Raw genomic sequence first — 27859 nt, 5'->3', positions numbered from 1 at the left:
TGAGGCTTTCTGATGCCTATAGAGTGAGCTCAACTCAAAGGTTTTGCAGTCTCACACTTGCCTGGTATTCTGTAACAGTCAGATCACGCTCTGTATAATACCAAAGAATACTGTGGCAATATCTGATTTCTATCCACTCTTTTTCCTCTGCAGGTGCTCTAGCAACTTCACCATGCATCTGGTAATGTATACCTTTTATTAAGTAAAGCTTAATAAGGCTTGTTTTCTTTGATCTTTCTGAAGCTTTATTTTATAAGTGAATTGAATAAGAAGATGGTGCTCATTGAAATATTGATATGTGTGTGTATGTGTGTGTGTGTATTATCTATAGATATCTGTGTATGTGTAGTCATGATTATATTTATAATATTAAGACAGAGTATACATAAAGTGTCTGTACAAACGTTCCTATTCCAGGAAAATTTCCTTACTGCACAGTGCTTGGGCAGATATAGATTAGTGAACAATAATGAGTTAAGTTTTGAAAAGCAAATCAAAATTAAAGCTGCTGTTCACACCCGTGTGTGTGGTACTTCTCTGACAGCAGTAGAATTAAAGCAGGACTGAATGAATATCTAGGGGCTATGAACTCTGAAATGGCAAAGATTTTGCTGCTAAGGCACAATTTCTATAGATTTTAGAAATACTCTTTTACATTTTTACTGGAGATGCTATTGGAGGGGAAAAATGTGACTCCAACAAATCTCACAGGCTTCTCAGCTTCTTTATTCAGGAAGCATTACGGTCATCCTAAAAATGAGATTGTGAATCGTAACTGAATCTTGAAGTCAGAGTTGAGTTGTTTCCTTATTTTTGTTGGTTTGTTTTTGTTTTTCAAGGACTATGTGGCCACATATTTGTGTTAAAAGCCGTGTAATGTTGTTAATGTGTGATCTGTCTAATTGTGCTGGCACTGGGACTTTGAGCTTAATTATAAAGCAGTTTTGGAGGCACTCAATTTAAATCGCTTTTGAGGAGAACGTCACTAGCATTACTTGTGCAAAAGCATCTTATAATTCGGCTATAAATTAGCTTAGAAGAGAAGAGGCATCAATGTACTAAAACTATACAAATATTACTCCCAAGTACAGATTCTCAGTGGTATTTCTTGATAGACAGGTGTAATATAAAACCTTTATTTATTTATGTTCCTTTCTTTAATCTGGCCTTGGAGGAAACTTCACTCAGTAGTATGGGATAGAAACCTGAATAAATTTTCATAGGATGGCGCTGTTGGATTGCATAAGAACTTATAAATAAACAATAGCTTAAAATAAAACCCTTATCTTTTAATTTTTACTGTATTCCTTTCTGACAGAAATACTGATAAAGTCTTTTAAAGTTGCCATTTTTAATGAGTCCCCGTCAGTATAACACAGAACAAAGATCTAATACTAGTATTTATAAGTTCAATAAAAAGCTTATAAATTAGTTCACTAATTAATTAAATTAGTATTTCTTTTGAATGTTATTACTTAATTGAATAACTTAATAAAATGACCAGTTTTAGAAATAAGGGGAAATGCTTGCATTTTATACTTTGTATTAAGTCCAGATGTGCTTCACATGTGGATAGGTTGATTCTGTTGTAAACGGTATTCTTATTTTATTATGTTATTCCTTTGAACTTAGCAATTTTCCTTTGGGATATATTACACTCTTATCCACAGTGTTCTGCTATATTGACACATCAAATTGTGACATAGATTAAGTGACATCATGATTTTGCCCCTCCTTGTAACAGGTCCTGCATATAGGTCCTGCATAAGATCTCAAAGCATCACCACATAAGTAGTGATACTTGAAAAAGGAACCACAAGGTGATAGAGAGCACAGCTAGTGCAGACAAAACTGGAGATAAACTGAATGAATGCATAATTTTCTACGTTTGTGAAAAAGGTGAAACATGTTTCAGGGGAATTTCATCAGTTTCTAATCCCTGTTTTACTGCAAAAATGAATTTGTGGAAATTAGTATTTGAAATTAATACAAATTATATTGTGAAAATCCTACCCTTGGCTAATAAATCATACAGCACAACTGAGAATTCTATATATCCAAAGCTACATAAGGTGCTATAAGTGTAAACTTACAGAGTCAGAAATATGAAGAATGTTGTCCATCTTTAAAATAAAAAAAACAGGCTGATAATTTCCCATATGTTACAATATCTCTGAGTTGTACTTTCTAATTCCTTCATAAGCAAATTTATTCTACTTTATAATATTCATGAGGTTCCATTTGATAGAATCTTCATGGTATTGCCTGATTTTTCACATAATACTTAGCATAACTTGTTTTTCCTTTCCATTTTTGGCTTCTACAAAACTATGTTTAACCAATCATGGTTAAAAAATTCACTTAGCACAAAGTGTGGTTGGTACTGTTTAATGTAAAAATGATACCCTTATATCAGGTTGTAGTTTTCATTTGTTAAAAATATTTGCTAATATTTAGAGAATTTTTTGTTTAAATTATTTATTTTATCCCGGGTATTTCTTGATTGTTCTTGCAGTGCATCTTGGCATGAAATTATGTACTGAATATTTAGGCATTCAGAACTCATCTGAGTTTAAGGTTCTATAATAAATTTATTATATAGTTTATTGCAGACTATTTTGTTAATTCATACAAATGTACATGTTGATTTGTGATAATTACCTTATCCAAAGTAGTTTAGATTTTAATTTCCTCCCATTGTCCAGCCAGAGCTTTCAAATCCATTTGATGATCGCTGCCTATATATTAGAAATGTCACTGTATACAAACTGCCAACTTTGGAACTTAATTATAGAGTGAATGCATAATTTATTTTAAAGTTACCTCAGTGGCATAAAATACTATAATTGTGCCCTGTTTGTTTACAATTTAATTTAGTTTAAGTTTCCAAAGCTTCTATTATTGCCTGCTTTTGGTTTTTATGTTACATCTAAATAACAATTGTGGCAAAGCTATTAATGGGTATTTCCATGTAGTTTTTTTTAATGGTAATTTACATTTTTGTACAAAATGTACAGATTAGGAAATCTAATCTTGCTTTCAATATTTTGAAAATTCTACAAGACCTGGAGACAAAGCATAAAAATGGATTCATTTCTAGGGCTATGGAGATTCTCAGTCATCCAGGTCATGGTTGTCCCAATTTCGCTTCTTATCCAAGAAGCTTCCTCAGTTCTGACTGAATAGTGGAGAAAGGAAGGATTTATATTTTCTGCAATCATCCGGTTGTTAGCACTTGGAAGTTTATGTGTGCCCTCAGGGTCACCTGAATAGTGCCTATGGGTGTGGAAACTTCTTTCAGCAGTTTTAAGGAGGTTCCACACGCATTTGGACTAGTCTGGTGACCCCAAGGACATAGATAAACCTCCAAATGGCCTCAATGACTCAGAGAGAATGCTAATGACCAGGTGACTGCAAAGAATATAAATCCTTCCATTTTCTACTATTCAGTCGGAACTGAAGAAGCTTCTTGGATGAGAAGTGAAACATCTGCAGGGAAAACAAAGAGAATCCAGTTGTCTTTGGAAAAGCACCTTTGGGATTCACAACTCTGCTCAGCCATTGTGCCAATTATTTCTCTTTCTTGCCAACTTCTCACAACTGAAAAGGGGGGAAAGTGAGGTTTAAGATATTCTGCTTTGTGCTGCATAAAAGGGATGCAGCTATGATAATTATCTACATTTAATTTTTCCTGTGTTGGTGAATCCTCTGAAATCAGTTATTGTTTGAGTTCTACTATAGGCACAGATTGTTTTCAGTCACTCCATGTAATTTAGGGAGCAAATATTGTGGAATACATTCCAGACTAGCGGTCAAATGTGATGGGAGAGGGTGTGAGAACATTGGGCTAATGACTCACATAGGTCAATGATAGCAAGCTGAAGGCAGATTGTGAAGAGATGCTCAAAGGTAGAGAGTGTTATGTGAGGAGCCAGAAGCAAGGTTACAACATTTCAGAGTAGCAATAAATTGACAGATAGATCCATAATGGAACAGGAAGGAATTGGAAGAAATTGTTAGATAATTTGGAACCACAAAGTAGTTTCATCTATTCCTTTACATTAAATAGCCAACTTGCTGGTTGTTGGCTTTTAAAATATGTAATTTAGAATGACATTTCATGAAGTAACTTTAAGGATGAATACAGTAAATAAGTTCTGATATACTATGTACCAGAAGAAAATAATGTATATCTGAGGAATTGCCCATAAAGTACAAGTAAAATGAGAATTTCTGTCAATAAATTGTGGGGTTTACAAATGGGACCATTTGTCGTAGTGTGTTACAAACACCAGCACTCTCTCTGTGACTCCTAGTTTATGGGGCACTGATATTGAGAATGAGTACTGAGAATTGTATATGTTTTGAAAAGAGCTTGTGGATACACATGGCATTTAAAAAAGACTCTGGAAGGCAATAAGCTTTTTTCCCCAGTTTGCAGAGGTTTTCATAAATAACTGCAGAATTAACAGAGAAACAGAGAAGTGAACAGATGTGTTATGTTTAGGAGTTCTGAATACAGTTGAGAAATGCCTACTTCATTCATATAAAATCAGGCACCCTTGTGCTTAAAGCTATTAAATTTCCAGTATGTAAGAAAACTTTTTCTCGCCTTCGTTCATCCTGTTTCTCTTACATGCAAACAGCTGACCCACACATGTTGTTGCTTGCTATAAGCTATTAAAATGAAGTGAATGTCATCTTTTGGATGTTGCAGGACTTAACTCAGGGGTCTTCAAACTCGACCCTTTTATGACTCATGGACTTCAACTCCCTGCCTGGCTGAGGAATTCTGGGAGTTGAAGTCCATGAGTCATAAAAGGGCCGAGTTTGAAGACCCCTAACTTAACCTATGTGTTCTAATGGAATCCCATTGAGAGCAGTAATTTTCTTCTCAATTAAATTTATTTAATTGAAGTTTCTCACTTTAAATTTAACTAGTTTCATAGCCCCGTGAAGTTATGCGGCTGTGTCAGCTTATAGCATGAGTTTTGGTTATATGTTTTAAACAAATTGCTGCAGTTCATTACGTGCAATGTCACATGACTGTGACATGCGCTTTCCTGCCAGTTTCCCCATTCACTTTGCTTGCAAGAAGCTGGCTGTGAGTCACAGATGGTGATCATATGACTGTGGGACACTGCAGCCATTGTAAATGTGTGCTGGTTGCCAAACACCTGAATTGCAGTCAGGGACGCTGCAACAACCACAAAACTGAGGACTGGTTGTAAGTCTTTTTTTTCCAGTGCCATCATAACTTGCAATGGTCAGTGAGCAAAGACTGTATTCTATAATGGGGATGATTAAATTAAATATAGTCTCTTTGAATAGTCTTCATATATTTAATATTAAGTGTATAAGTAACCACATATAAGCAACCCATTTCTACTGCCTTCAATTTCCTTTCATGTTTCTTCTGGTATACCTAACTTTCATTTCCATTTAACAAAGGGGGAAGAAACAGACATTTAATGGCAATCATTTTTTGTTTTTTTAACAAAATATTTATACTGTGAAGCAGACTACTACATGCTATTTTTTATCTGTATTTCTCCATGCATTAGCCTTTTTTTAGTAAACATTCTCTCATTAATATAATCCATATATCAATCTACTTGCTTTCATTTGCACCATTTATGTATAATTTATCATTGTTTATTCCTCCATAAAATACAGCTTGGTCTTCACTACACTGACTTGCAGAATCATACTTCTTGTTGCTTTATGCAAGCTATCTAACATTCACTGCAAAATGTTCAACTACTTAGCTGATGTCAGGTCATCAACTACGGACAAAAGTACACACATATTCAGATCTCCAACCACCATTCTTCTAACACAGCATTTCCCAACCTTTTCAGCTTTGGAGACCAGTGAGTGGGGGAGGAGAGGGGATGATTCCATGTGAGTAGCAGGTGTGCACAGCTCCATTTGAATGAGTAGCGGGCATGTACAGTCGCTGCTTGTACAAATGGAGCTGCGGCATGCATGTACTTGCCAGTCACTCACACCAGTGGAGCTGGGTATGTAGATGCTCACCCACCACTTCTGCTGCCCAGTTCCAAACGGGCCATAGCCCGGGGATTAGGGACTCCTGCTCTAACATCACTACAGGCATTTTTATACATTTATTTATAAATACCTTAAACAACCAACTAGACATATGCTTGTCTTACTTCCTGCTCAGTGTTGAGAATTAGCTAAGCATTCTCTTTATTCTAATGCTTGCTTTGCTTCCTTTATATGTTGCATTCATTGCATACAAAAGGCAACCTTCACTTGTATATTTGTGTAAAACATTAATTCAAGCCAATGGATTTCTCTAAATCAACAAGTGCATATAAGATGTATTGGAAGCTTCTCAAATCATCTGCAAATTTGTTGTCTGTAGAATACCTGGTATGAATCTGCAATTTCAAATCCTCTGTCATAAGAATATTGGTTCCTAGGTTATACAAAACAGTAAGTTCAATATCTGCCAAACCTGTTTAGCTATTTATCATCTTGGACAGGTTCTTACAAAACGACATAGAAGATGATGCAGTTGAAATGCCCATGCACTTAGAGACTTCAGTTTGAAAGCTTCTTTTATGTTAACTAGTGGGATATCTTTTTTGGTATTCTCTGTTTACATTACAATTTGTTTTTTTAATATCAATTACTTTATTAAAAAAATAATCTAACTTGGGGACAGGGTCTTTCCCTAAATATTCTTTAGCTTTATTGAATCACCACAGATACTCTCTGGCATTTTTCTCTGTAAATGTCAGCTTTATTTGGCTAGGCACTTCCTCCTCTATAAGTCTAATTTTATTTTGCAAAGTTTAGACCATGACTCCTGCCTTACAAGAATGTACAGGGAAGCTGATTATGCTGCCAATCTGAAAAACTCAACATTGTTTTATTATTACATATTACTATGGTTGGTTGTCCAGTCTGCCAGATGTTTACACTGGATTTAGCATTTTTATCCACCTGTTGAATCTTTGCCAAGTATCTGGAATAGCAGATACTGTTCTTTCTTTCTTTCTTTCTTTCTTTCTTTTTAAAAAAATGATTTATTAATTTTCTGTAAAAGATAAAATATATATAAAAAAGGAGTAAAGAAGGAAAAAATATGGAAGGAATATGCAAAGGAATAAAGAAGAAAGAAAAGAAAGAAAAAGAGTAATTTCTAACTTTCTTTGATACAGTTACAAGTATAAAATGCATTAACCTTTTGATCTAAAATTCAATATTACACAGTATTTCTATAATCATAAAAATTGTAAATTTCTTTTGATTTATAACAAAAAGTCCAAAAATTGGCTTTCATATACAAACAAAGCTAGACAAAATCCTTTCTTTAATCAAGGAAGTTAATTTTACCATCTCAGTCAGTTCCATTAACTTCACTATTTATTTTTCCATTGTGGGAATCTGTAAGTCTTTTCATGTATGTGCATATAAAAGTCTAGCTACAGTTATCATATATAAAAAACAAAGTCCCATGGTGTATCCATAAAACCTGAAACATAAACCTTTAGTTTAAATTGTACATTTATTTTAATAATTTTTTGAATTAAAATACATATTTGATCCCAATAAATCTTAGCCTTTTTATAGGTCCACTATAGGTGATTGTTGTTTCATGGTGTTAAAGGTATTGTCACAAGATGTAAGCAGTTCCAAATAAAGCTGGTGACGATTTTGTCAATATCAATGGTGTTCAAGTGGTCTACAGATATTTTGTAGACTTCTTTTGCAAGTCTTTGTATTTTGTGATTTTCTCCAGTTCTTTCTCTTCTATTCTGCTATCTCCAGATATTGCCACGTCTGCTGCCGAGAGCTTTTTATCTTTTTTATTGACAAAATCTTTGATGTTCTATGACAGGAAGTGCTGGTCTGTTTAAATTCTAAAATGCTAGAGCTCTTGAGCTTCTTCATTTTCTATGTCTTCGACTATTTTGTGGTCTCACTTGTTCTTGCCTGCAGGAAAATAGTATTTCTTTCAGATCCACCAATGCACAACTGTTGCTACTTTATCATGCCATTGTTTGTAATCAGTTTGTTCAATCTTCTTGCAGTACCTAAGTAGGTGATCCATTGTATCTTCACTTCTTTGCAGAGGCAGCATTTCTGTCTGTTGCTGTTTTCTCAGTTCTGGCTAATTATTATACTTTTCATATTAGATAGATTCAGTGGTGGGATTCAAATATATGAACAACTGGTTCTCTGTGTGAGTGCCACCTCTGGGAAGTCCATGCTGGGCCTGGGCAACAAAAAAATAGCTACCAGTTCTGCCAAAGTGGCTGAATCCCACCACTGGGTAGATTACTTTGTCTATAAGCATGCCTTAAACTGGTTTAACCACGGTTAAAACTAGAAATAATTTTCTGTGAATGAGGAGCTTGAGTTGAAACACTGTAAATTTTAAATAATCCAAAAACTATTAAAAATATTTGTGTAAAACCATGAAACTTAACAATTGCAATAAAGATTTTTCCAAATGTACTCACTATCCAAAAACTGGTGAACTAAAACAATCTCTATGCATATGCACATATCTTACTGTCCTTGGACAATCACGTATAACTTTTGTTTATATGATAATAAAATGGTAGAGAAAATTTCAAAACCACTGATATTTTTTTACCTATGTAAGTTCCAACTTATTCATAGACAAGATTCTCAACCATCTGGTTGCTGCATCATACAGTTAAATTTATAAATGCCAAGGATTTCTCTCTTGCTTTATAATGAATGCTTTGCACCTTTCTTTTAAGTCTAATGTTATGAGATTTCCAATAACTTTTTGCAAGTTTTCACATGCATTTATTCTCAACTGAATACAGTAAGCAATAGAGTGTAAAAGTAATATACAAATATTTAATTCCAAAATATTTCACATTATGAATTTCCAAGGGTACTTTTTCATAGAAGTTAGAATTCCTCTCCATTATTTATGAGTCTTTATGAGCTCATCATCATCCATTTTAACTAATCTTAAATAAAACCATTAATCTACATTAATGGACAATGTACGTTAGTCACCATGGTAGATAACAATTCCTATGCATAGTTCTATTTTAGTTAAAGAAACACTAAATAGGAAGAGAAGAGAAAATGATGTGATTTGAAAAAATTATAACATGGTGATCTACAATACCTTAAAGCACAAAGATAAGTGGGATTAATAGTTCCTTGTTTTTCAGAGATTATATATCATAGGTTTATATTTTCCACATACCAATTAACATTTTAAGAGTATTTAAAGCTAATATCTCTTGTAATGGAGAGGGGGAAAAAGTCCCAGATTCTCTCTCTAGGAAATAAAAATGAAAAGATGAGTAAAATTAAAAAAGATAAAAAGATGATCCAATATTCTTTCAATATGATTTTCAACACCTGTAGCTTATGTAGCAAAGGAACTACCAAGGAGAAAATCAGAACCCCACCAACAGTGGCAGGGCAAGCTAACTGTATATAAACAGAGAGCAAACCCCATACTCACCAGCACTGATGACATTACCGAGTTGGGTAATGAAACATCTGCACGCAAACAAGCTCAGAGAGCACCAAGGACTCCACAGTTCAACTTTAAACTACCGATATAATTATTTTCGTGTATAGGTCTCTGGATAATTCTCACCATGACTACTTCCAGCTGTCATTTTGGGCAGTCATTTTCCGGGCTTTCTTCAGTATCTGAATATTGTATATTTGAATAGCAAAACCCATAAATCAGGGATGAGGATTGAATACTGTCTTGATAGATTACAGTATTTCTTGAGTCAGCATGCTTCATTGTTGAAAGGTTATATATATCATTACATGAATATGTTATTTACATAAAGGTATGTTTACTTTCCTATGTTCCATTTGTGTTGTACTAGACAGTAGGTTGAGGTTAGCTTTATTGATAATCTCAGACAAAGACTGAATATCCTTCTCTCTTGATTTATGACCATATATTTTAGATATTATTTTACTGAAAAGAGTACCATAAATTCTGTTGGCACTTACTGTATTTCACACACATTTTCTTTCTCTTTTTTCCAAAAAAGTAATTATATTTAGAATAGACTCAAGCATAACTATTTACTTTCCCGAGACTGAAGATTTTGCTACTTCCTGTTACCAGAATCAGTTACAGACTTATTGACATTGTCATAAATATTGCTTGTTAATTTGGTATCAGCTGTTGGAATTATTAGATTTTTATAACATGGAGCTTTTTTTACTCTATAAGAACTTTCATCATCTTAGCTTTAATGATTAATAAAAGAAGATGGATATTAAATTTTGCTGTGATAATTCTAGATTTCTTTAAACAACAAAAATATTTATTCATATTTTTAACATTCAAATTATTGCAATTATTCATGTGGACCATTTGATAAATAAATGAGACTGGATTATATTGGCCTTATCTGGTGTGGTTATTTTTGTTCACCCAGTTGAGTTCTATTGGATGCTAGATGTTCTGCTAACACTGTCATTAACAATGCTGACAAAAAACGTCCTTTGAAACAGATTTGGTTCCAAAGAATCAGTATCATGTTACTTGTTAAGGTAAACTGTGGGATTGCCTCTCCCTAAGGACATCTACCTATCCTACCAAGTCAGATAAGGTCAGCATACTCCTGGTTCCCTACCTGAAATATTACCTTCTAATGCAGACATGTGAAACTCACGACATCACGTATCGAGACTGTTTCGCCATTGCCGGCAATGGGGTGGGCGCGGCTTCTGGATGATGTGTCCGGCCCACAGGCCAGCAGTTTGACACCCCTGTTCTAATGTAAGCTAGGAAATGTGCCTTTTCATGGCACTCCCTGCCCTATGGAATATCTTGACCACTGAGGTTTGGCAGGGCCCCACCCTTTTAGCCTTCCATAAAACCTTAAAGACATGACTTTAAAAGTCCTTTGTAAAGCTGTTCCTTTTGTGAATAGGTTGATAGGCAATCTACTGCATGCAAGCCATTATATGACACATACAAGACTGGATGTAACTTGCACTAGTATGTTAATTGTTCTTTCACTGTTGATAAAACTGCGGAACTTTCTAATTTTTCTACAAGTTTAATACCAGTCTCTGTAGCCAAGATATTCTGTCCTGTGTCTCGCATATCTAGATAAAATGGAAGGAAACTAACCATAAATTCATGCTGACAGAAATGAGAATGCTGTGGTGAGTTACGGTTTTCTGCTACAGCAGTATCCATGTACTGGGTAATCAATGTAAACTGGTTATGAAAAGAAAATGGATCATTAACAACTCTTACTATCATCATATTGTTCCTTCTAGCTCTTTTTTCTTCCCTCCTTAGGCAAGAATTATTGCCTGTTTTTGTTTGTATTTAACGGTTTCTCAGGGTGGCTTAAAAACACAATAGATTAACAGCAGTGCTATAAAATAACAGTGACCAACCCCTTCCATTTTTTATTTAAGACTCTTGCCTCCTTCAGTTTTAAGCTGCTTGATTCTCATGCCTAAAATGGCCACAGTAAAACCCCACTGTTTTGTATAAACCAGTGTTTCTCAACCTTCGCAACTTTAAGTTATGTGGACTTCAATTCCCAGAATTCCTAGCTGGTGGAATTCTGGGAGTTGAAAAATACACATCTTAAAGTTAGTAAGGCTGAAAAACACTGCTCTAGAACACATTTACCACTGACCCAAATTGGTGGATTCTCTTGTTGCTTTCCTTCTCACTTTGGTGACAGCAAAGCTTACAAGCTTAGCTACTGCTAAGCTTGTAAGCCGCCCTGAGTCTTCGGAGAAGGGCGGGATATAAATGGAATTAAAATAAATAAATAAATAAATAAATAAATAAGTACCAATTGCTTTCCTTCTGATGGACTTTGAAAAGAAATGGTTTCCACCAAGAGGCTGGATGGATGATCCTCCTCTTCCAACTCCCTTTGTATTTGACACTTTCCTATTCATTGGTGGGTTGATAAGACTGGAAGAAACCACCCCATTTTACCATTTTTCCTATAACTTGAGTAAAAGGGGGGCTGTCTGAACTGTTGTCTGTTTTACTTGATTAAAAAAATAAAATAACCCAAAAGCCCTGCATGTCACCAGTCCTGCTAAGGCTTTGAGGTATGGCACAGATGGATCCTTCACTTCACCTTGGACTCCATATTATCATTTAGAAGCACAGGGAATTGCATTCAGGGCATCACCTTTAAGAGGTAAGACTTGAGATCAAAGTCTGCTGTCACTAACTAGCTTTTGAGACTATTCAGAAAAACAGATGTTGGAGGACTACATTAAAGCAATGGAGACATCTATCAACAGTAAATGTAGGGTATTTTTTAACAAATCCACAATGGGCACTATTGTAGTTACATACAATCTCAGCAGAAATGCACTGAGAGACTAAGCAAATTGTCAAATTTAATTACCTGAAATTCTTGCAATGTAGCTCTCATTTGACAATATGCATTACTAATTAGAGATTCTTTAAATTTTCAACAACAGAAGTTTAGATAATTTTTCTTGTGTTGGACACCTGATAAGTGGAAACAAAAATACTATGCTTTATAGAAGGCTACTAAAAGATTCTTAAATTGTTATCTTTCAAACATTATTAAAATAGGGGGAAATAACCCCTAGAGAACTAAGTACATAAAAATAATATTTCTCTAAATCTGAAGCAAAAAATCAAGGGACAGCTGGTCAGCTAGATACCTGAAAAAATGATTAAAGGAGAACAAAGAACTAAATAAATAGCTAAAAAAATGTTTGTGTTCTTATTGAGGAAGAATTTGTGTAAATGTATAAGAATTGTATAAATGTATATTACATTTGAAGCATCTTCAGAGGATGTCTGAGGACCAATGCTGCATATATTTTTTTCTAAATTAAGTTCTAGTGAATCCAGTGGTACTTTTTCACATGGAAGCAACTTAGTTCAATGTTGAACTGGATCATGGGTAATGGTTGGTTGAAATAGTGTAGCATACAAATAGGAAAACTGTAAGTTGTTCCTGCCAATGTATCATATGTTTTGTAGCTCCCTGCTAGTCAGTCATAAAGTCTAAATGCTATATGTGTGTTAATTAAACCATTTTATCTGAAGCAAACAAATGGGTTTAGCCTAGGTCAGGCATCTTCAAACTTGGCCCTTTTATGATTTGTGGACTACAACTCCCAGAATTGAAGTTGAAGTCGAAGTCCACAAGTCATAAAAGGGCCAAGTTTGAAGACACCTGGCCTAGGTTTTCACAAGGCCCTCAGCTACCCTGAAGGTATACAAAGACAGAGCTGAAATGGTTGCAGAGGCTAATTATGGTCTCTTGTTCCTGCCTAGGCTCACTATGGCACAGTAATAATTATAAAATGAGAAACAAAAAAGGAAGTGTGAGCTTCCAGTCTGCTTTGTGGCACCTAGACTGACTCAGCAGACAATGGACTCATTGTAATCCCGCACAGAGAAATCTTCAGTTGGTCAAGGGTGGTCATCAACTGTCATGGAAATCTGGTCAGGTTTTATATGACAGCAGCTAGGAAACAGCAGCAAGAAATTCTGGAGGTCTTGGAAACATTTCAAATGAAGGTATGTCTGGTCATGTAGCTGACCTTTCCTAAAGAATTAAAATGATCCTTCTCCAGCAGGAAGCGATGGGGGAAAAAATTCTGAAGGAAGAGAATTAGCTATTTAGGCTTTCTGGGAATTAGCTAATGAGGCAACTGGTAAAAGGAAAACTGATCATCCATTGAAGAATATTTAGCCAATTAGAAACAGTTCCATTGAAGTATACTTAACCAAATATACTTGTAGTGAAAATTCAGGTATTGCTGTCAGTATCTAGACAATTCAATTAAGTTTATATTGTTGATTAGATGTGTTTAGGCTTGTTCTATTAAAAATTTGTTTTTGTAGACTTTACTGGGCTATTTATTGACATTTAAGCACTTTTTTCTGTATTAGGCCTATCAGATTTTTTAAAAAAACACTAGAAGGGAAACATAACTTCCTGTTCTATCTAGACTAGAAGAGTTGCTGCTGGCTGCTTACATGAGAAGAGCATCTTTGCTAAGCCAGGGAGATATTTCTTGGATATGGCTGGAAAAAGTGATAGGAGTAATGTCAGTAGAAGAGAATATTTGTAGTTCAGGGTTGAAGTGTGGGGTTCTTGGTGCTCTCTGTGTAGTGTATGGCCATGGTATGGAATGCAGGCGTAAGCCAATAAAAATTATCTGTATAGTTACTTCGGAGTTCTCAAAGAATTCAATGAAAATGATTTGTTGAGCAATAAAAATATGCAATTTGATCATGAATTTGAGCTCCTTATTGAATTTTTTTTAAAAAAGGGAAATTACAGTCCCTTGTAGGCTAATTATTTTGTAATGACCTCTCTTGGGTAAGCTGGGAGAAGGCATGATTGGGTATACAGTGTTTAGCTGTACTGTCTGTGGTCCGGAAGTTTCATATGGTCTGCTGGGATGTCTATGTCCCTCCAGAGTCTTTAGCCTATTAGTCATAATCTGTACACTGCAGTTCCTCTTGCTCTTGGCCCACTGTCTTCTTTATAGATATATGTGTGCTTTTCTGGGAAAGCACATTAATGCCCTTGCTCAGATAATCCTTAATCTCTTTTAAACCCTGGGAATTAAATGAGGTATGAAGGGATTACAATTAGCTGCCTAGAATCGTGACTGAGTGAGGTAGCCTGTGCATTTTATAAATAAATATATAAGCAAGCATATGTATGGTTATCTGCATGCATACTTAGGTTAAAATTTAAACATTTTAAAATGTCAAATATTATGTTTTTACATATGCATAATGGATTTTAAGAGAAAAATCACATAAATGGTATTCCAACCTCAGGAATAAGAGTTTAACATAGATGTGAATCTTTTCGGTTTAATGCTTAGTAGTTTAAAATTTCTGATTGTTAATATGTCAGGAAAATCAAATAGTTACATTTTGAAGAGTGCATGAATTGAATCTAATGCAATTTCCTTCATTCTTTTAAAACAGCTGAGTTTTTTTGTTCCCTAGGAACAAATAGAAAAGTTTAAAATAAGATTAGAAATGAGTTTTATAATGCCCTGTAGGCATATTTCATTCAAAAAGTCTTATAGCCACCTTCCAGAATATATTAGTCAGGTACTGAATAAATTAACTGGGAGCAATTAAATTCATCTGGAAAGTGCCTTCTTCCATATTAATTGATTAAAATTGTATTTTTTACAGAAATGATGCATATAAAAAGTATTTATAAATGTATAAACTCTTTGTTAAGACATTTCAGTAGACTGCAACCTAACTATCAAGAAACAATGGAATTTTATTCTGCAATTAGAGGTGATTACACACACACACACACACACACACACACACACAAATATAATATATGTTATCTTCCCAGGATGTCCCAACAACTGTGCATAGGCTTCGATCACTTTATGTTTGGGTGAACAGAAAGGAGGTAGGTGTACTGGATCACTGGTGGAGGGTGCTCTATAAGATAGAGGCAGCCACAAAAAAGGCACATTTCCTAGGTCCCAATGTTGTTGTTAGTTGCGAAGACGTGTCCGACCCATCGTGACCCCATGGACAACATTTCTCCAGGCCTTCCTGCCCTCTACCATCTTCTGGAGTCCATTTAAGCTCACGCCTACTGCTTCAGTGACTTCATCCAGCCACCTCATTCTCTGTCATCCCCTTCTTCTATTGCCCTCAATCTTTCCCAGCATTAGGCTCTTCTCCAGTGAGTCCTTCCTTCTCATTAGGTGGCCAAAGTATTTGAGTTTTAGCTTCAGGATCTGGCCTTCTAAAGAGCAGTCAGGGTTGATCTCCTCTAGGACTGACCAGTTTGATCGCCTTGCAGTCCAAGGGACTCACAGGAGTCTTCTCCAGCATCATAGTTCAAAGGCCTCAATTCTTTGGCGCTCAACCTTTTTTATGGTACAACTTTCACTGCCATACATTGCAACTGGGAAGACCATAGCCTTGACTATACACACTTTTTGGTCCCAATAGATGGCACTTTTTCAGACAAGTGACCTGGAGTGTCTTATCCAATCTAGTGAGATGGGTAGATAAATTCAGGGATAGGTAGTTCCAGAAATAACCTGGTCCAATGACATGTAGAGCTTGAAAGGTAATAATTAGCATCCTGAATTACACCCAGAAGGAAACTGGGAGCCAGTAGATATGGCTGAATCTAGGGGCACTCAACACTACATGACCTATTATATTCTGGACCAGATGTAGCTTTTGGATGATGTTCAAGGGCAGCCCCATTGAAGTAATCCAAGCAGAAAGTCACCTAGGCATGAGTGACTTGATCCACAAGAATCATCTGTGAAAATACACCCCTATCATAGCTGCCACTTGGGTTTTTGAGCAGAAACTGTAAATTCAGGAGGACTCCCACATTGCACAGCATTCTATCTGGGGGAGTACAACTTTGTTCAGAGGCAAAGATGACATATCACCAGATCTTAAAGGGTAAAAAACCAAAGCCACTCTCTCTTGCCAGGTTTGAGTCAAAATTGATTCCTCCCTAATAAGATACTCACAGCCCTTAGATTCTCACCTCCCAGCTTGGGATGTATAACATCTCCACCCCAAATATCATACCACACTCCATGCTATTACATGTCCTTATTAAGTAGCTTCATGTAGAGATTAAGGAGAGGTAGGAGACCCAGGCGTTGAGGCAGTGACTTTGCACCAGACTAGAGCTTGATTTCCTCTTCCTCCCAACTCTGACTTGAACTGGTCATGGAAAAAGAGGAGAGTTACCACAAAACAATGCTTTCCAGTCCCAGTCCCCAAAACTAGTTCAGAAGTATACCATGGTTGATCATATTGAAAGCTGTTGAGAGATCTGCTGATAGTTTTTATGGAGTAAATAGGAAGGAATATGAGTGCAAATGTGCATGCTTGCACACACATGCACACTGACAGAGTAGAGAAACTAATGTCCAAAAAAATCAGCAAACATGCCCTAAGGAGTTGCCCTAAAAATTCAAGCAGAGTCCAAGGCTTCAAACATTGTAGAAAGGTCTTCAGCCAGTCTGGGCCCAGAGTTAAAGTCATAAGTTTTCAAATTTGGAGCCAAGGCAGATGGAGTCTGAGTAAATGAACAGTTGTTGCCAACAGACAGGCTTGAGCTCACTGCTCTTCTTATATATGCCATGATGTGACTCATTTAGAAGGCTGAGGTTTCTTTCTTGCATGGAGCCTTGTAGAACACCATTGCTCTGCTCTCCTGTCCTCTCTGTGTGGTGAGCACTTGCAGTGGGGGTGATGGTTGCAAATGCCCATTGCAACTGTGCCCACTAGTTACCTGTGGAGGGGAGGTAGCTTCTTGTGCCTGCAGCTGCTCAGGCAGTTTATCCATCAACACTGGAATGAGCTGTTCATCGTTGGTCTCCTTATCTGAGCTCACCATGACGTCCAGGAGAGTCAGAATGTCTATGGAGATTCTCAATCATTCAGTCCATGGTTGTCCCAAAAGGTGCTTTTTTAAGTGTGTGTGGGGGGGGGGGAACAAAAAAAAACCACAAGAAAGTTCAGTTGCCTCTTGTAAAAGCACCTTTGGGGGAGTCAGGATGGTTGCAGCACCTCCACCTAAGCTTCCCAAAGCAATGCTTATCTCAGTACTGTGTTTGGAACTTAGAATGAAATGCCTCCCCTGAGTCTATATGTACATCTTTATTCTATTGTTGACAACAGCAGCTTTCACATACCGTTTATTGCTAGTTAACACCTCCAGCTTTCATGTTATTGAAGAATTATGCTGGAATAACTCAATATAAATGTTTGTTTAATAATAGATTTTTACAGGGAAAAGGCACAGATGAAACCCAAAGACCAGGGTAAAGATTTGATAATTGTTCCACTAGAAATTGCAAAATGAGAAGCATCCCAACATTTTACCAACAGCCTCTGCCGTTTTCTGACAATTCCTCTCTTGCACCACATATACTGTCACACACATGTATGTGTATATTTGCATTTGTGTGTGTTTGTGTGTGTAAAATACTGTTATGGGAAGACAGAGGATTTGGCAAAGGAAAACTAGTTGTACAAACTGATTTTGCTTGCAGATATCTGCATTATATGTAGGGTAGTTCCACATGACATCATTTCTGTTTCCCAAAATCCCTCAGAGTGTTTTGAAACTGGTCATATTACTGCCCTCACTCCTGCAGATGGATGTTGTATTGGCACAAATATTGCAGGGAAAGGACACTTGAACTCTTAAAAAAAAAAGCTCTATGAAGGATGAAGCACACAACTTTCTTGCCTCTACATCAGGGGTGTCAAACTGCCGGCCTGCAGGCTGGTTGCATCATACGGAGGCCACGCCCACCCCAGCTCCGGCAATACAAAAAGAGTTGTGACATGTCGTGACACGTCATGTGATGTGGCGAGTTTGACACCCGTGCTCTACATAAACCAACCCTGCAATATTCATACTGTATATATTTGTAGCATAAACTCGGCCAGGTATTGTTACAGTGGTAGGCAATTTATTTGGACTATCTGTGGTTACAAAGAATAATACCAGGGCTAAATGCTGTCCATGTATTTCTAGTATCTAATTATGAAATGTTATTTACATTTTTGTGCAGTCTTATAACTCAGAAGGGCCAATTCACACATGACTACTTCAATGTCAGTTCTAAACATATTTTTCTTGGCAAGCACCACTGAACACAGAGGTGATATGCTTCCGAATAAACATGATTATCTACCAATAATGGATAAAACAGCCAGTATTTCTTACCTTACTACATTCACATATTGATTTATGCCTAAGAGATTCAGAATAGAATTTATCTGCCATTCACTACTTCCCCTCCAATAAAGTTAATATCGTATTTGAGTTCCCATGATTTTGTTAAAATCTCATCTTATACAGTCCAAGTACCGGTAAGTATTATAACTTGGCAGTGCTTTTACTTAGAAAATATATTAAAAGAAAAATCTAGCAGAAGTAGGGATTTCTACTATGCAATTTTTCTTGGAATAAAAATATCTTGTTATGATAGTTATTGATCTTGAAATCTGTCTCTAAATGGAAAAAAAATTCTATAATGTTCTGCAGTTTTTGACAACTGTTATTGATAACGGTTAACTCTTAACACTATTTTTGAACAGAGTATGCTATGATAACCACCGTTTCTTGTGAACATAAAAATGATCCCAAGTCTTATTTAGTTAGAAAATCAGCATCCAATTTAATTAACTGAAAATAACATTTTAAAGCCATGTTTAAAACAATAAACAACAAAAAGGAGGGAGACTAGGCCAGCAGAATAACAAATGACAGTACTCAGTAATTTCTTTTAAAAAATGCCTACAGTAATAACAGGAAAAAAAAATCAGTATAACTGTTGACTGATCCCCTCCCCAATTTTTCTACACACAGTAAGTGAGGGGGTATATAATATCTATATGAGGAATACCAGCAGGGTTTATGGAATCTATAGGGTTGCATGACACTTCAGGGAAGCAATTTTTAGGATTTAAATTGCCGTTAAAGTGGTTCTTGTTACTATTGCTACTTTCATTGCACAATCAGTCAGATGTTTAAACTAGATTTGGCATTTTTGTCCATGATAGTGATTTTGTTAGTGTCAGTGGTGTTTACGTGGTGCTCACGATTCCACCTAAAACACCTGTTACTATTAATACTACCTTTGCATTTTTTTTGGTCAAAGTCATTCTACCACCATTTAAGGATCTTTGTATTATATGATTTTCTCTAGATATTTCCCTTTTATTCTACTGTAATGTCCACTGTCCACTGGTTGTATGTTTGAACTGTACAGGGGAGTGTACTCAACAGGGAGACTAAGTGGAGTATGGAATGTAAGATTTTTAGAGATTAAGATCGCACGGTAGAAGATTTCAGCACTATTTCTGTGGATTTGTTTACACAGCTGCTGTTTTCTACGTTTTTCCATAAAACTGTTTTCAACACAGCTTAAAGGAAAAATTATGTGCCCCTCAAACTCTTCTTGAGCTTAATGAAATGTAATCTCATTAATTCCAATAGGATGGGGATCTGCCACTATTTCAAGAAAATATGCCGTGTGCTTGGGAAATATAGGTTGTAGCACAGAATTGCAATAAGGCCTTTCATGGAAATCTAAATTACACATTTTTATTGGGGTTGATTTGTATCAGCAAATTAATGCCTCAGTTGAAAATTTAAGTTGCTGCTCTGCAAATTAAAACCTACATTTGCCTTGATTTCAGGAATGGAAGTAACATTTGTGAGTGAAGCTTTGTAATTAAAAGTAAAACAGGGGCCTGAGGATGATAGATGTGACCTGCAGAGCCAGCATACTGAGAAGCTTGAGCAATTTTTCTTTGGCAAGGGGGTCGGTTGTAGATTTATCATGAGGACAGCAAGCATATTCACTTGGGTTGGGGGTGGAAGAAGCAATTAAATATAGACCTTGGTGACAGCACTTGTCACAAAGGCCGCTATGAATATCCTTACAGGAATTTTAAATTAAAAACGGAGGTTTATTGTCCTTTTGAGTAACTTCATGTTCCTTTCATAAGCCCAGAAACAAGATTAGTTATAGATAAGTTTTGTAAAATTCAGCATATGGAAGCATTTTGGGCATGGAGAAGAAAAGCAGGACAGCACAGTTGTTAGTGGAGCCTACTATCTAACTCACAATAAAAGAAAATACAAATCTATGTGTGGGGTAATAATTGAAGGCCTAGCTGTTATAATAGCCTAGCTAGCTTCCATAGCAACCCCTGGCTGCAAAAGTAAGCATTTCCAACTCAGTGCCTTTCATATTCATTTAATTCACAGTCAGCATGACCATTGGAGAGCATTAGAGTAGAAAGACTGGTTTTGTTCTGCTAGAGTTGGTTCTCACAGGTAGCAAACATTCAAGGGCAGAACTGATAACGCTTGAATTTGGAAGTCTTAGACCAGGGTTCAATGGCCTAAATCTTTGAAAGGACTGGCTTATTAGGATCAATATTGGGTTGAAGGGTTGAATCTCATTCCGATGAGCTTCCACCCATTGCTTCTTGTCCTCCCCTCAGGTGCTATGGAGAATAAATTAACCCCCACTTCCCTGTAACATCTCCTCAAATACTGAAAGACAACTATCATGCCACCCATAAGCCTTCTCTTCATTAGAGTTAACATACCCAGTTTCCTTAACCATTTACCATATAATTTAGCATCCAGGCCTATTATCATCTTTGTTGCTCTTCTCTGACCTCTGCTTAGGGCCTCGGCATCTTTTTTGAATTGTGGTAACCAGAACTGGATGTATAATCTAAGCCTCACTACAGTGGTACAGAGGAGTACTATCACTTTTTGTGGTCTTGATGCGATATCTCTGTTGATGCAGCCTAGGACTGCATTCAGGTTGTTTTGGCAGCCGCAGTATGGTGCTGGCTCATGCTTAAGCAGTAGTCCACTAGGTAGGACACCTAGATACCTCTCACATGCTCTATTGTTGAGCCATGTACTGCCTATTTTGTATCTGTGCATTTGGTTTTTCTTCCCTAAGGGCAGGACTTTACTTTTCTCACCACTGAACTGCGTCTTGTTGGATATGGCCCAATGCTCAAGTCTGTCATTAACATTTTTTTGTTGGTATACAAGTGTTAAAGATGTTTTTTTTACCATTGAGGCTAAATATGGAACACCCATTTTGTTTTTGTATGTAGTCTTTATTGTCCAATATGGTCATCAACACAGATAAGCAGCCCAAGAGTTTTTCCCCCTTTTTCCCCTTTCCCCATCATCATCATCATCATCATCATCATCATGTTGAAAGGTACCTTGGAGATCATCTAGTCTAACCCCTGCTCAGGCAGGAAACCCTATACCATTTCAAACAAATGTCTGTCCAGTTTCTTCTTAAAAACTTCCAGTGTCCTGCCTTCAGGTGCTTTGGAGAATAGCTTGCCTCCCTCTTCTTTGTGGCAGTTCCTGAGATATTGGAACACTGCTATGTCACTCCTAGTCCTTAGCTTTATTAAACTAGACATAACCAATTCCTGCAACCATTCCTTATATGTTTTAGCCTCCAGTCCCCTAATCATTTTTGTTGCTCTTCTCTGTACTCTTTCTAGAGTCTCAACATCTTTTTTACATTGTGGTGACCAAAACTGGATGCAGTATTTCAAATGTGGCCTTACCAAGGCATTGTAAAGTGTTATTAATACTTCATGTGATCTTAATTCTATCCTTCTGTTAATGCAGCCTAGCATTGTGTTGGCTTTTTTGGCAGCTGCAGCACACTGCTGGCTCATATTTAAGTGATTGTCCACTAGGAGTCCGAGATCCCTCTCACAGTTACTACTATTGAGCAAGGTACCACCTATAGTATACCTGTACATTTGATTTTTCTTGCCTAAATGTAGAAGCTTACTTTTTTCACCATTGAATTTCATTTTGTTAGATAGCGCCCAGTGTTCAAGTCTGTCAATATCCTTCTGTATCTTAAGCCTGTCTTCTGGAGTGTTAGCTATTCCTGCCAGCTTGGTGTTGTCTGCAAATTTGATGAGTTCCCCATCTACCCACTCATCCAAATTGTTGATGAAGATGTGGAAGAGCACTGGGCCTAGAACAGGGGCACCCCACTACACACTTCCCTCCATGTAAATGTAGTTCTATTGAGGACCACATGCTGAGTACAGCCAGTTAGCCAGCTATGAATCCATGTGGTGGTGATGTTGTCTAACCCACATTTTTCTATCTTATCAAGTAGTAGGTTGTGATCTATTTTATCAAATACCTTACTGAAGTCCAAGTAAATTATATCCACAGCATTCCTCTGGTCCACCAATTTTTTCACTTGGTCAAAGAATATATCTGTATTAATTCCAAATTGATCTTGTGGTTTTCTCTATTTTCTCCTAAAGCAATTAATTCACTGCTTTTCTTTTCCTGAGGGAGCGGGGCAAAGACTTCCCTCTTTCATTAGGAAGGAATGTTTGCTCTGGACATTTTTCCCCCAGGAAAGTATTATTAAGATCATAAAAAGAGGATAAAGCCTCACCAGTTCCATCAATTTTGCTCAAAAAGTGATAGTTATTTGCTTATCTTCAGTTGTCAGCAGCATCTGATTGGCCACACAAATATAGCCAGTCTTTCCCCTGATGGTTTGGAAGAGCCACCACTCCTTCATGATCAATGAGGGTCCCCTTCTTCTTCATCGTCTCTCTGACTTTTGACCCTTTTTAGAGTCCCCAGTGGGGCAAAATCGAATGTGGAAGATGCCCAGAAGAGCCAGAAGTTAAAAGCTATAATACCAACACCATCAGTAATGTCTGTTTCTATGGATAGATTATGCGCAAAGATGTCAATGAAGGAATGGAAGATGAGGAAGAAAATTTACCTGATAAGAGAGAATGTATAGAATGGAGAACTCCAAACCACAGGCCAAGGGAATGATTTGAAAAAGGATGCTTTACTGGATATGCAAAGAAAACGACTAAAGCTTTAAAAAGTAAAAAGGAACTACAAACGATAAAGCAAGAGAATCACTTGGACAATGTATTCTTAATGGATTTTAAAGAGGCTTTTTAAAGCCTTGAAGAAATCTGTGAGATGGAATAGAGGAATTCAAAAGAAATAAAATCCTACAGCAATGTTTGATTGATTTAAGGATTCTTAGAAGTAAAAAGAAAGGAATATAATTTTGGTTTATTTGATCAAGGTTAAAATTAGACATTTGGTTGCAACATTCTAGCAACCCTTTATGTGTTTTTTTGTTGCTGACATCAAGGTTCAAAAATTGATATTTTATGAGTTTGTTTATAGGTAAGGGATGGGATGAAGGGATAGTTATTTAACCTTAGAGGGTGCAAAGAATTCTTAAATTGGTTTTTACTGGACTTGTTGTGATGAAGGTGGAAAGTAACCTCTTTAAACATTTTCTTTTTCTTTATTCTTTTTCGTCTTTCTTTTTCTCTTCGCTTGTACTTTTAATTCTTTTCTTCCATTCTTTTCTTTTTCTGTAAGTTTAGCTTATGTTAGCTTTTATTACTGTATTTAAAATTCTTAATAAAATTATATTTGCAACCCCCCGCAATGAAATTTAGGGATTTTAATTAATAGCTTTTGTTAGCTTCAGTGAACCTATAGCATTCTTTATGAAGCTGAGTTATTTCATGTTGGATGATTGAAGGAAGAGATAAATAAATCACCAGTCAGAATGATATAGCTTTTTAAGAAAGGACTTTACATAATATTTGTACAAGTTTGGCCAAAGACACTAGCAAATACATTATTTATGTGTATCAGAAGGAGATCCAGTAAAACTTTTATATTTGATTAGGGTTAGATTATGTAACATTTTATGGTGCAATTTAACAAAGGCAATATTTAAAAAGATGTTCAGAATAATATGTCTCTTTTTGTTATCAGAAGGACTTGGATATTAATTGAAAATATTTATCATTAATATCAAAGTATGATAGTTTGGCTATGGTTCTCTGGGTTAAAAAGAATGCCTATAAGACCATAACACTGTCCATCAATGCTCTGTAGTTTGTGATAGTGTAGTAATTTAAGGAGTTTAATTAAAACAATATCTTCAGCCAAGGAAACTGTATTAACATTCCTTTTGGATTTCATACATAGATGTAAAATGTAGAATTAAGTTTATATTTGTTTAAAGCATGTCACAGAGCTAGGCATTTGTGTCTTTTCCAATGATTGCTTATTTTCTTCTGAAGATTTTATTATATAGAAAAATAATTTTAAAGTCAGGCTCCCGGGCTCATACTAACCAGGCAGAAGCAACGCAGACACTTAACACAGCATGGCTAGATCAGAATATTTGTTGTCTACTAGGGTGACAATATCATTGTCATTTATGATTATTACTTTCAATAAACACAAAATGGAGATCCTTCATATGATAGTTAATTATGATGTTTCTTTTCCTACTCTTCCCACTGTTTAACAGATTGTTTTGCCTTAGATACTGTTCGTTTCTTCAAGTAATGCCTTATCAGAAAGTATTCTTGCTTTTGACTTGATTTTTCATACTAGATGATGGTTCAAGAGATTCTAGACATGTTACTGTCTTCCCCAGTTGTTTTACCAATGCCAGGAGTCAAAGCTCACTTTCTTCAGTGTGTCATACACTATCACATTATCTCAGCCATAACAGTGACAATGGTGTATGGATTGGCTAAGAAAATGCAAGGGGTGATGGTACAGAATATTAGAGCTAAAAATGGATGATTGAAAAGAGATGTTTATTGGAAGAATGATGCTATAGAACAGACATGTCAAACACAAGGCCTGGGGGCCAGATCCGGCCCGCGAAGTGGTTTCATGTGGCCCACGAAGCCATCCTGGAAACAGTGACTGAACGGCCCCCATTGCCTTGGCCCTGGCCCAGAGACCCTCCTTCTGCCAGAGACCCTCAGATCTGTCCCACTCCTGCCCAGGCCCCCATAGGCACCCTTGATGCGAACGATGTAGAGCTGGCCATGTCCACCCAGTAGGCCATATGCACTCTAGCCACGCCCACCCAGTAGGCCACACCCACCCTGGCCATACCCCTCCAGCTCCTTGAGGGCAACCGCAATGCTGATGCGGCCCTCAATGAAATTGAGTTTGACACCCCTGCTATAGAACATGTAGAAATTTTGCAGTTACAATATGAACAAGTTAGGATGTTAGGAAAAGTTTTGCTGGGTATTGCCTTGCATATATGTAAAAATGCTAGGACATTACTGTAAAGGGGCAGGGGTTAATGTAAAAGAACATGAAAATATCTTGTGATCCTGTCATGTGGAACTTGTGATAAATGCTCTATAAAACTTACCAATGGAGATCGGTCTGGTACACAGGCTCGAGGGTGAAACACTATGTGAAACCTGAATGAGTATCTTAGCATGCCCTCCAGGTAGGTTTCAGTAATGCATGCCAGTCTATCTTATCATTCTCAGTCAAACTGCAAATGGCATTGTTTTATTGCAGATACACCTGGTATTTAGTACCATTAGCTATAGGTCAAGGATTGTAAATCAGTAGCCAGTCCATTTCCAGGAAAAATTAAGCAGGAAGTCAAGTAAAGTTATGAAAGCTCTTACTGGTTACTATTGGTGAGTTGTAGAGGTTGAGTGTATTCTCATGGGACCTGAATCTAAAAGTTTCCCACATTGCCTCATTTTTTGATAAGTGAGATCAGGAGCAGTTAGGACCCCAGCAAGCAAAATGCCCCATTCCTACAATTACATTAATTTACTAATACTTCAAAATAGGACTTTAGCAAAACTCTCTCATGCATACTAGCCATGTTTTCTATATAATATAGCTGTATGGGTTTTTTTTGTGCAACAGTGTCACTTGCCTATAGAGATTCTTAATCATTCAGGTCATGGTTGTCCCAAAAATCCTTTTTCCAAAAAGCAACTGGACTTTCTTGGTTTTTTCTTTGAAAACATTTCACTTGTCATCCAAGAAGCTTCTTCAGTTCTAATGACTAGCTTCTCATGCATGAGAAGTGAAGAATTTTCAAAGGAAAAAAAAAACCAAGGAAGTCCAATTGCTTTTTGTCACTTCAGACTAGTAGGCAGAGTTCTGCTGGCTCTTAATGAATAGGCTGAAGTTCAGAAGTTTCCAGTGTGAAAGTAAAAGAGTAAATGAAAGTATATAGTGACATCTTCCCTTCCTCACAGAATCTCAAGCAGACCTTGATTAACGTAATAATTTTATCTTGGGTCCTAGACAAACTAGCAAATTTCATAATTCATCAAATAGTCCATCCTTGAACTAGTCAATTACAGTAAGTCTCTTTCATTCCAATCTATAGCTGAAATTCTGACACCAAACACACCCTGCCCATGAGATAGTGGATCTCATGGGCAATAGTCACCTGCCTGACAGAATCCTTGAAATTAGCTCTCAGGCATGAAGAATGAAAGGGAGAGAGGGAGGGAGGGAGGGAAGGAGGGAGGGAGAGAGAGAGAGAGAAAGAAAGAAAAAGAAAGGAGAGAGAGAGAGAGAAAGAGAAAGAAAGAAAGAAAGAAAGAAAGAAAGAAAGAAAGAGAAAGAAAAAAGAAGAAAGAAAGAAAGAAAGAAAGAAAGAAAGAAAGAAAGAAAGAAAGGAAGGAAGGAAGGAAGGAAGGAAGGAAGGAAGGAAGGAAGGAAGGAAGAAAGAAGTTGTCCAAATCAGGACTGGTCAGAATCAGAAATACGGTTGCTCCCATTGTAGCTCTCTTAGCTCATCAAAAATCCTACACGGGCTCAACTGGTGGGTTTTTTCTTTGGCCAACATATCATTTTGACAGTAAATTTGCTTGAATTGCCATTGTATTCATCTGACATGAAAGATGAAGTCAGCATCAAATGACTGTAGATTGGAGCTATATCTGCTCTGTCATTTGCTGCTAGGTCTGTAGGAAGGACCAACTGTTCTTCTGGTGGCTGATGCTGTTCCCACATACTTAGTTAACTGGCTTTCATAATCTAGAGTACCTGGTCCTACTAGATGGCCCCATGGTTCTGATAGGCTTCAAGCTAGACAACATAACTGCCATGTTTGCCTGAGAAATTCAAGTTAACAATGTTACTCCCATTTTGCTTTTTGGTCTTGTTAGGTTTTTTGCCCTGAAAAATGAATCATATAAATCTCGCTACATTTATCCTGAATTTCTTTCCACGGCATATCTATACTTGAATATCAGGTTACAAGAGTCAGCCTATTTATGGCTCATGTGGTTTTGTGCCACAGTAAATAATAAACAGTGATCATTTGCTCAGAATTACATAATAGATGAATAGTCTTGCTGGTTCAGTAGCTGATGCATTTATTCTAGAATTAAGAATTTCACCCTTAATTTTAAATAAGTGTTTATGGACCTATGAGAAATTAATAACATCTG

This window comes from Vipera ursinii, assembly GCF_947247035.1.
Source record: "Vipera ursinii genome assembly, chromosome: 5".
Classification (NCBI taxonomy): Eukaryota; Metazoa; Chordata; class Lepidosauria; order Squamata; family Viperidae; genus Vipera; species Vipera ursinii.
The sequence above is the reverse complement of the archived record's forward strand: the minus strand, read 5'-3'. Positions refer to the sequence as shown.